Consider the following 10,382-nt stretch of genomic DNA (forward strand, 5'->3'; position numbering starts at 1 on the left):
ACTTCATCAGCAGCGCATTTTTTCTTGCAGTGCCCTGAGTTGTTCCAGCATCTTCTTCTACCACCATAGGCTGAAAAATAAAAGGAAAGATCACTGATTTTAGGTTTGAGGCTTTCAACTTAACAAGCATGACTGTATATTTGGCAACCAGCAACTTGCAAGATTCCCAGCTCAGGCCTGGTAAATACCATGTTTCTAAAAATACCTGTTCCCAACCTCATATCTGCCCATTTAAAAATTTTTTCTGAATGTAGAGATGCATCTTGCATCTCATAAATAAAAAGCAGCGTGAAGCAATCTGCATAACACAAGTTCATCCTGTCGTAGGTGTGATTGGGTTATTTGCATTGCTCATACCCCGCGCGGCTAAATTTCTTTGAATGCATTCAAAATATACATTCAAATAAGTATATAAAATGTATCTCTGTACTTTAAAAATAATAAAATGAATGCCCATATACCTGCATTCTGATTAAGAAATAGAACATTACTAGACCCTTAGAATGGGCTTTCCTGGGGGCTCGGTAGTAAAAAGTCTGCCTGCCAATGTAGGAGATGCAGGTTTGATTGGCAAGATCCCCTGGAGAAGCAAATGGCAACCCACTCCAGTATTTTGACCTGGGAAATCCCAGGAAGGAGACCAGAGGGATAGGACAGAGGAGACCAGAGGGCTACAATTCATGGGGTTGCAGAGTCAGGCACGACTGAGCAACTGAGAAATAGGACCTCAGAACAGTGTAGATATTCCTAAGTGAGATGCTTCATTTGCTCAAATTTGAGGCCAGTACTTCTTACACTTTGTAATTTTCATACAAATCATAGAAGTCTTGGTAAAATGCAATTTTTATTTCAGTTGATGGGAAAACACCTGAGTTTCTGCTTTTCTAACAATCTTCTAGAAGATGTCAGTACTACTAGTCCATGGACTACATCTTATGTAGCAAGGTTTCAGGCCATTAAAAAAACCTTATTAAGTTCTTTTTGCTTAATATCAGACAATCTGTTTCCCAATCAAATGCAATAAAATCAGAATTAAAACCCCATGTATTTGAAAATTAAACAATATGATAAAAATTAAACAAATTAGAAGGGCAGTAATAAAATCAGAAATGATAAAGTTAGAAGTTAAGGAAATCAGAAAACTGGAAAGAACAATCAAGAAAAAAAAGAGGAAAATAAAAATGACATCCCTAGTGAAATGGTGAAATAAAACCAGATACAACATATTAAAAACAACAGGAATGATCAACAACTGTACGCTAATAAAATTGAAAACCTAGATGAAATGCGTAAATTTCTAAAAATATTCCAGTGATGGCCCAGGAAGAAAATGTAAACCTCAATAAATCAAAAGGTGTTTGGAAATTGACACTGTAGTGAAAAAACTCTTCTTCCCCAAAGACTCAGCCCTAGATGATTTTTACAATTTTGGTAAAATACATATAACGTAAAATTGATCAATTTAACCATTTTAAAGTAGTACAGTTTGGTATAATTCAGGGCTTCCTCGGTGGCTCAGTGGTAAAGAATCCTCCTGCCAATTCAGGAGACGGGAGTTTGACTCCTGGGTCGGGAGGATCCCTTGGAAGAGGAAATTGCAGCCCACTCCAGTATTCTTGCCTGGAGAGTCCCATGGACAGAGGAGACTGGCGGATAGCAGTCCAGAGTCACAAAGAGTCGGACCTGACTAATCGCCCGCGTGTGGGCGTGCGCGTGCACACACACACACACCCACATTGGTATAATTCACTTCGTTGTGTTGTCATCACCAACATACACCCACTAAACTTTTCATCTTGCAGTGGAAATTTCGTACCCATTAAAACCCTCATCCCCATTCCCCTGGCAACCATCATTTTGTTTTTTGCTTTATGAGTTTGACTACTCTAAATACCTCATATGAGTAGAAGCATACAGTATTTGTCATTTTGTGACTGACATCTCACTTAACACTGTGTCTTCAGTGTTCATCCACATTGCAGGGGGCGTCAGAATCCTTTCCTTTTTAAAGCTGAATAATATTCCATCGCATATATGTACTACATTTTACTTATCTATTCGCCAACTAATGAACATTTGGATTGCTTCCACCTTTTAGCTATTGTGAGTAAAGCTGTTATTCTGGATGACTTTAAAGGTGACTTCTACTAATTTCACAGAAGATCCAAGTATTAATCTTGTATAAAATGTTCCACAAAATAGAGGTGGAGGGAGAAAGGAAAGCTGTCTGGATCATTTTATGAGACAACTATAATCCAAAACTAGAAAATAATAGGTCTATTTTCTTTTTAAATATAGACTTAAAAAATCCTAAATAAAGTATTAGTTAACTGAATTCAGCAATGTATTAAAATATAGCATGATCAAGGAGAGTTTGACCCCAAAAGCCAAATTACCATCCAACATTTCGAAATCCTCCAGTGAAATTCACTACCTATATAGAATTAAGGAGATAAATAATAAAATTATTTTATTTTATACAGAAAAATTACTTGGTAAAGTTCAGTGCTTACTTACGATGAAAACTAGGCAAAGCAAGTGTAATGGAGATTTCCTTAATTTGGTGAAGGTTATGTATCAAATTCTAGAGATAACATTATCTATTGGAGAAACTAATCCCCTCTGAGATAAGGAAAACAAAGATACTCTTCTATTACTACTATCTTTTGAAATAATAGTGGGGGGCCTGGCTAATGTTTTAAGGAAAAATCCCAAACCAAACAAGAGTATAAGGATTGGAACAAAAGGGAGAAAATTGTCATTCATTCTAGCAGTCATGATTATAATATAAAAAAGTAACCAACAAATTTTTACAATTAACAGGAGTTCAGTAATTATGTCAGATGCAATATCAACTTACAAGACTCAATGTCACTTTTCTACACCAACAGTAACTGACTAAAAAGTATAATAAAATATATGTCATAGTCGTGAAATATCTTGTTTTAAACTGAGAATATCCAAGACCTCTATGGGATATATTTTAAAACCATAGCAGAAAGTGTGATCTTGAAAGAGATGACAATTATTATATAGATTTACTTTCCTGTAAATTAATCCACAAATTTAATGAAATTCTCATCAAAATCCCAGTGGGATTTTTGGGAAACGTCATTGTTTTATTTTAAAATTTATAATTAAGAATAGAGGCCACCAATAGCTAATATTACTTTAAAAAACAAACAAGACAAAATCTTGCCCTTCTAGGCACTGACAGCCTGTCAAGCCATTGTAATAAAAAGTACATAGCAGCTTGTCACCAGAACAAATAAACCAATAGAACAGAGGAGACAGTTTGCAATAGACCCATGGAGAGCTTAATACGCTCTAACAATGACATTGTGAGTCAATGAAGAGGCATACGTTATTTAGCATACAGTACTGGGAAAACTGGTCAACTCCATGAGAAAAATAAAAGTGGGTTTACACATTCCATCTTGTGGCTTAAAGATTTAAATGTGAAAGGCAAGGCTGAAAAGTTATTAGAAGATAACCTCAGAGATTTCCTCTGAGACCTAAGAAGAGGAAAAACTTCTTTAAGAAAATCACCAAGCACGACTCACAAGGCAGAATATTGTTGAATTTGATTATACCAGAATTAAGTTTTCTGTTCAGTTGAAGGACATGTAATGGGCAAAGTTCATAGATAGGTAGATGACAGGATAAGGAATAATACCCAGTGACTAAACCTGACTAGGGAATAATATAAAAAATAGATAAAGATCTGCCTATCAACAAGAAAGCATCATCTGCCAAATAGAAACAATGAGCAAAGGATATAAATAGGCAATTAACAGAAGTGGAATCTGATTATTCTTTCAACAAATGTAACTTGTTTATTTATTCAACAAACGTTGAAGGCACCGTTCAGGATACAAAATAAACTAAGCTTTCTGCTGTCATGGAGATTTGTCTTTTCGAAAAACAATCAATGAGACTGTAAGTAAGAGAAGAAAGTAAAATGTTCTTTATTTAAGATGCCATTAGATATAGATGAAAAGTATTCTGAAGAGCATTGTAACAGGGAAAGTGGAATAGGAGGCATGTGTTTGGAAGAGAAGTAGTAAAAGACCTCATTGAGAAGGAAGTGAGAAAGTGAGCTTTTGATACTAACTGAAGGAAGAGTGTACCAGACAGAGGAAGCTGCAAGAACAAAGGCCCAGAGGCAGGATTTATTTCAAAGTTTTTGAAGACAAGGTTGTCATGGTGACTGTAGAATAAATTAGGTGGAGAGTAATGGAGAAATGTAATGGAGGTTGAGATCTCACGAGGTCTTGCAGGTCTTTGAAAGCAGGCTGTTCATAAATATTTGGATATATACAGGATAGTTCATTTCAGTTCAGTTCAGTCACTCAGTCATGTCCGACTCTTTTCGACTCCATGAACCACAGCACGCCAGGCCTCCCTGTCCATCACCGACTCCCGGAGTCCAGCCAAACCCATGTCCATTGAGTCGATGATGCCATCCAACCATCTCATCCTCTGTCGTCCCCTTCTCCTCCTGCCCTCAATCTTTCCCAGCATCAGGGTCTTTTCAAATGAGTCAGCTCTTTGCATCAGGTGGCCAAAGTATTGGAGTTTCAGCTTCAAAATCAGTCCTACCAATGAACAACCAAGACTGATCTTTAGGATGGACTGGTTGGATCTCCTTGCAGTCCAAGGGACTCTCAAGAATCTTCTCCAACACCACAGTTCAAAAGCATCAATTCTTCCGTGCTCAGCTTTCTTTATAGTCTAACTCACACATCCATACATGACCACTGGAAAAACCATAGCCTTGACTAGATGGACTTTTGTCAGCAAAGTAATCTCTCTGCTTTTTAATATGCTATCTAGGTTGGTCATAACTTTCCTTCCAAGGAGTAAGGATCTTTTAATTTCATGGCTACAATCATCATCTGCAATGATTTTGGAGCCCAGAAAAATAAAGTCAGCCACTGTTTCCACTGTTTCCCCATCTATTTCCCATGAAGTGATGGGACCAGATGCCACGATCTTAGTTTTCTAAATGTAGAGCTTTAAGCCAACTTTTTCACTCTCCTCTTTCACTTTCATCAAGAGGCTCTTTAGTTCTTCTTCACTTTCTGCCATAAGAGTGGTGTCATCTGCATATCTGAGGTTATTGATATTTCTCCCGGCAATCTTGATTTCAGCTTGTGCTTCTTCCAGCCCAGCGTTTCTCATGATGTACTCTGCATATAAGAAATAAGCAGGGTGACAATATACAGCCTTGACGTACTCCTTTTCCTATTTGGAACCAGTCTGTTGTTCCATGTCCAGTTCTAACTGTTGCTTCCTGACCTGCATATAGATTTCTCAAGAGGCAGGTCAGGTGGTCTGGGATTCCCATCTCTTTCAGAATTTTCCACAGTTTATTGTGATCCACACAGTCAAAGGCTTTGGCATAGTCAATAAAGCAGAAATAGATGTTTTTCTGGAACTCTCTTGCTTTTTCCATGATCCAGCAGATGTTGGCAATTTGATCTCTGGTTCCTCTGCCTTTTTTAAAGCCAGCTTGGACATCTGAAAGTTTACTGTTCACATATTGCTGAAGCCTGGCTTGGAGAATTTTAAGCATCACTTTACTAGCATGTGAGATGAGTGCAATTGTGTGGTGGTTTGAGCATTATTTGGCATTGCCTTTCTTTGGGATTGGAATGGAAACTGACCTTATCCAGTCCTGTGGCCACTGCTGAGTTTTCCAAATTTGCTAGCATATTGAGTGCAGCACTTTCACAGCATCATCTTTTAGGATTTGAAATAGCTCAACTGGAATTCCATCACCTCCACTAGCTTTGTTCGTAGTGATGCTTCCTAAGGCCCACTTGACTTTGCATTCCAGGATGTCTGGCTCTAGGTGAGTGATCACACCATCGTGATTATCTGGGTCATGATCATTTTTGTACAGTTCTTCTGTGTATTCTTGCCACCTCTTCTTAATATCTTCTGCTTCTGTTAGGTCCCTACCATTTCTGTCCTTTATTGAGCCCATCTTTGCATGAAATGTTCCCTTGGTATCTCTAATTTTCTTGAAGAGATCTCTAGTCTTTCCCATGCTATTGTTTTCCTCTATTTCTTTGCATTGATTGCTGAGGAAGGCTTTCTTATCTCTCCTTGCTATTCTTTGGAACTCTGCATTCAAATGGGAATATCTTTCCTTTTCTCCTTTGCTTTTCACTTCCCTTCTTTTCACAGCTATTTGTAAGGCCTCCTCAGACAGCCATTTTGCCTTTTTGCATTTCTTTTTCTTGGGGATGATCTTGATTCCTGTCTCCTGTACAATGTCATGAACCTACATCCATAGTTCATCAGGCACTCTGTCTATCAGATCTAGCCCCTTAAATCTATTTCTCACTTCCACTGTATAGTCATAAGGGATTTTATTTAGGTCATACCTGAATGGTCTAGTGGTTTTCCCCACTTTCTTCAATTAAAGTCTGAATTTGACAATAAGGAGTTCATGATCTGAGCCACAGTCAGCTCCTGGTCTTGTTTTTGCTGACTGTTTAGAGCTTCTCCATCTTTGGCTGCAAAGAATATAATCAGTCTGATTTCAGTGTTGACCATCTGGTGATGTGGATAAGAGAAGTGCAAAAAAAAAACAACAACAAACAAACCCATAAAAACCCAACAGAGTGCTAATACTCAGATAAAAGTAGTGCTGGAGGGATTATGGTGATATGGTGACCCTTGTACAATGTTGGTGAGAGGTAGAAGGATTTCCCGTTCCTATAAATGTCACTGATTTTTATTCTTCTAAACATAGAGGCTGTCCAAGATAAAACATGAAGACCTCATACTTCCTTTATCATCTCAACTATTCCCTCTAAAGGGATGGTGTTAAATGTATATCTCTTACCAGAACACTCAGACTTAAAACCTCAGAACATGTAATATTTCCTTCACTCCCCACGTGCTCTAAGTTTCCAAGATTTATGGATTGCTTTCACAAAATCTTTCACCTCTGTCTCTTTCCTGGTCTTAACACCCCCACACATATAAGGAAGGAATTAATAGAATAAGATCTTTTACACTTACCTTTTGACTTCTAGGTCATTTGACATCAGGGAATCTATTTTGTATAATCCTGACCCAAATATGTAAAGATATGTATACAAGTATGTTCATGATGTGTTCATTAGAAAGTTAGGAAATTCCCAAATAACCGTTCAACAATTATGGCTTATCTCACAGTGGAATTTTACAACATTGCAAAGAATGAGGCAGATCTTTAGGTGGTGACAGGGAAAGATGGTCACAAAATATTATTAATGAAAGATGAACACCACATAACTATGCATATAGTGTGTTTGCTTTTTTAATAAAAATAAATATATAGATTAACTTTTATAAAGCTTTGTTTATACAAAGCTTTGTGTATACATGTATACAAGACATACATGTATATCTTGAGAGATATACAACAAAGTAGAAAGTAGTGTACTTTGTATAAAAACTCTTCAGTCACAATTTCAAATTGGAAATAGAACTTCCATATGACCCAGCAATCCCACTGCTGGGCATACATTCTGAGGAAACCAGAATTGAAAGAGACATGTGTACCCCAATGTTCATTGCAGTACTGTTTACAATAGCCAGGACATGGAAGCAACCTAGATGTCCATCAGCAGATGGATGGATAAGAAAGCTGTGGTACATATACACAATGGAATATTATTCAGCTATTAAAAAGGATGCATTTAAATCAGTTCTAATGAGGTGGATGAAACTGGAGCCTATTATACAGAGTGAAGTAAGTCAGAAATAAAAATAACAATATAGTATATTAACACATATATATGGAATTTAGAAAGGTGGTAACAATGACCCTATATGCAAGACAGCAAAAGAGACACAGATGTAAAGAACAGACTTTTGGACTCTGTGGGAGAAGGCAAGGATGGGATGATTTGAGAGAATAGCATTGAAACATGTATATTACCATATGTGAAATAGATGGCCAGTTCAGTTTCCATGCATGAGACAGGGTGCTCAGGGTTGGTGCACTGGGATGACCCTGATGAATGGGATGGGGAGGGAGGTAGAGGGGGGTTCAGGATGGGGGACACATGTACACCCATGGCTGATTCATGTCAATGTATGGCAAAAAACATTACAATATTGTAAAGTAATTAGTCTCCAATTAAAATAAATTAATTAAGAAAAAACCCTTCAGTCACAATTTCAAAGTTTTAATCAGACTTTAGATATACTTAATAAAGCAGTAATTAATTTTTTATTTAAAAAATTTTATTTTTAATTGGAGGATAATTGCTTTACAATATTGTGTTGGTTTCTGCCATATGACAGTGTGAATCATCCACAAGTGTACATATATCCCCTCCCTCTTGAACCTCCCTCCCCCCCCTCAACCCCCCACCTCCCATCTCATTCCTCTAGATTGACACAGTGCACGGGGTTGAGCTCCCTGTGTTATATAGCAATTTCCCGCTAGCTATCTATTTTACATATGTAATATATATATTTCAGTGCTACTCTCTCAATTTGTCCCACCCTCTCTTTCCTCTGCTGTGTCCACAAGTCTGTTCTCTATATCTTAAAGCAGTAATTATGAAAAGCCTAGACTTTAATCATAGAAGAGAGAATGAAAGTCAGTATTATTTTTTGAATAACAGCTCTGCAGATACTTTCTGACCTGTTTGCCAAATTCCAGACTATGAAAAGAAAAAAAGAAACTCATTTAAAGCTATAACAGGACTTTTAGGGTCAGGAAAACAGGAAGTGGACTTGGGGAATTATTTTCAAGAGCTGGCACAAACTCGAAGGACAACTGAACTGAGTCAAGCTGCCACCTGGTTCCTTAGGTAGCAACTTGGGACACAGAACCAAGGACAGCGCTGGAGGCTGGGGATCGCCCCTGTCTACAGCAGACAACCTGTCTTCCCCTTAGGGTCGACCCTTGCCAGGGACATGGTTCCGACATGGGGACCACAGAGCTGCTCAGGTTGGGGGAGTACCATGCCACACTGGAAATTTACATGGACCGGAACCTAGTCTACCTCCGTTTTTGCAGCTTTCCTGGGTTCTGATTACCTGGGGTCACTTGTGGTAGCAACACAAGGACAGTAAAAGTCAGGAGCAGGAGTCTCATGGTCCTTAGGAAGTTGGAGGCAGTGGATCCAGGAGTCAAGAACACTTTGTGCAGTATGAATTTGAAATAGAGTTTTATTGGCCTCTCTGGAGTGGGGGCAGATGGATGGGGCACTGAACTGGGCAGATATGTAAATGTTAATCCATGCAGAACATCAGTCTGTTGGCTGGTACATCAATCAAGCATCTGTTACAGGCGCGGGGAGGGCATGCAGAGGTTTAATAAGTTATAGGCTTTTAAGAAGTGTTTGGAGAAATGGATACAGAGGAATTGGACACCAAGACATTGTCCCTGGCTTCCGTACACCTCTCATCAGGGTCCTGCCTTCTCTGGTCACAGTCCCTCTCACTCCAGGATAAGCCTGCTTTTACACTATTTAGTTGTGTCTGTCTCCCAGCTGGATTGTGAGATTCCAGAGAATAAGGACTGTGTCTCTCATTTTTGAACTCTCAAGATACAAACCATATTCTCAGTAAAGATTTGTGGAATAAAATGTAGTGAACATGTGTCAATTTCTAGTCCCTCACATATGTGCCTACCTGGGGAAGTTACTTGTATAAGATAGTAAAGCTGATTTGCTGCAGAGTTTGGGGAGATTGTTTAAAACAGGGCTAAAAGGGGGATGTTACCCAGTGTCACCAGAAATACTTTCTACCCAAGGCAGCTCCATGGTAGCTTGGGATGTTACTTTTGACAAGGCCACCCTAAAGGCCATTGACAGTTACCTGTGGAAGCTTTATTGAGTTATAATTAACAAACCGTAATTGTACATATTTAAAGTATACAATTTGATAATTTTGACATGTAGGTACTCATGGAAACAGTGACAGACTTTATTTTATTGGACTCCAAAATCACTGCAGATGGTGACTGCAGCCATAAAATTAAAAGACGCTTGCTCCTTGGAAGGAAAGCTATGACAAACCTAGATAGCATATTATAAAGCAGACATCACTTTGCTAACAAAGGTCTATATAGTCAAAGCTATGGTTTTTCCAATAGTCATGTACAGATGTGAGAGTTGCACCATAAAGAAGGTTGAGTGCCAAAGAATTGATGCTTTCGAATTGTGGTGCTGGAGAAGACTCATGAGAGTCCCTTGGACTGCAAGGAGATCAAACCAATCAATCCTAAAGGAAATCAACTCTGAATATTCTTTGGAAGGATTGATGCTGAAGTTGAAGGTCCAATACTTTGGCCACCTGATTCGAAGAGCTGACTTATTAGTAAAGACCCTGATGCTGGGAAAAATTGAAGACAGAAGGGGACG

This window comes from Bos indicus x Bos taurus, chromosome 13 (assembly GCF_003369695.1).
Source record: "Bos indicus x Bos taurus breed Angus x Brahman F1 hybrid chromosome 13, Bos_hybrid_MaternalHap_v2.0, whole genome shotgun sequence".
NCBI classification, from domain to species: Eukaryota; Metazoa; Chordata; class Mammalia; order Artiodactyla; family Bovidae; genus Bos; species Bos indicus x Bos taurus.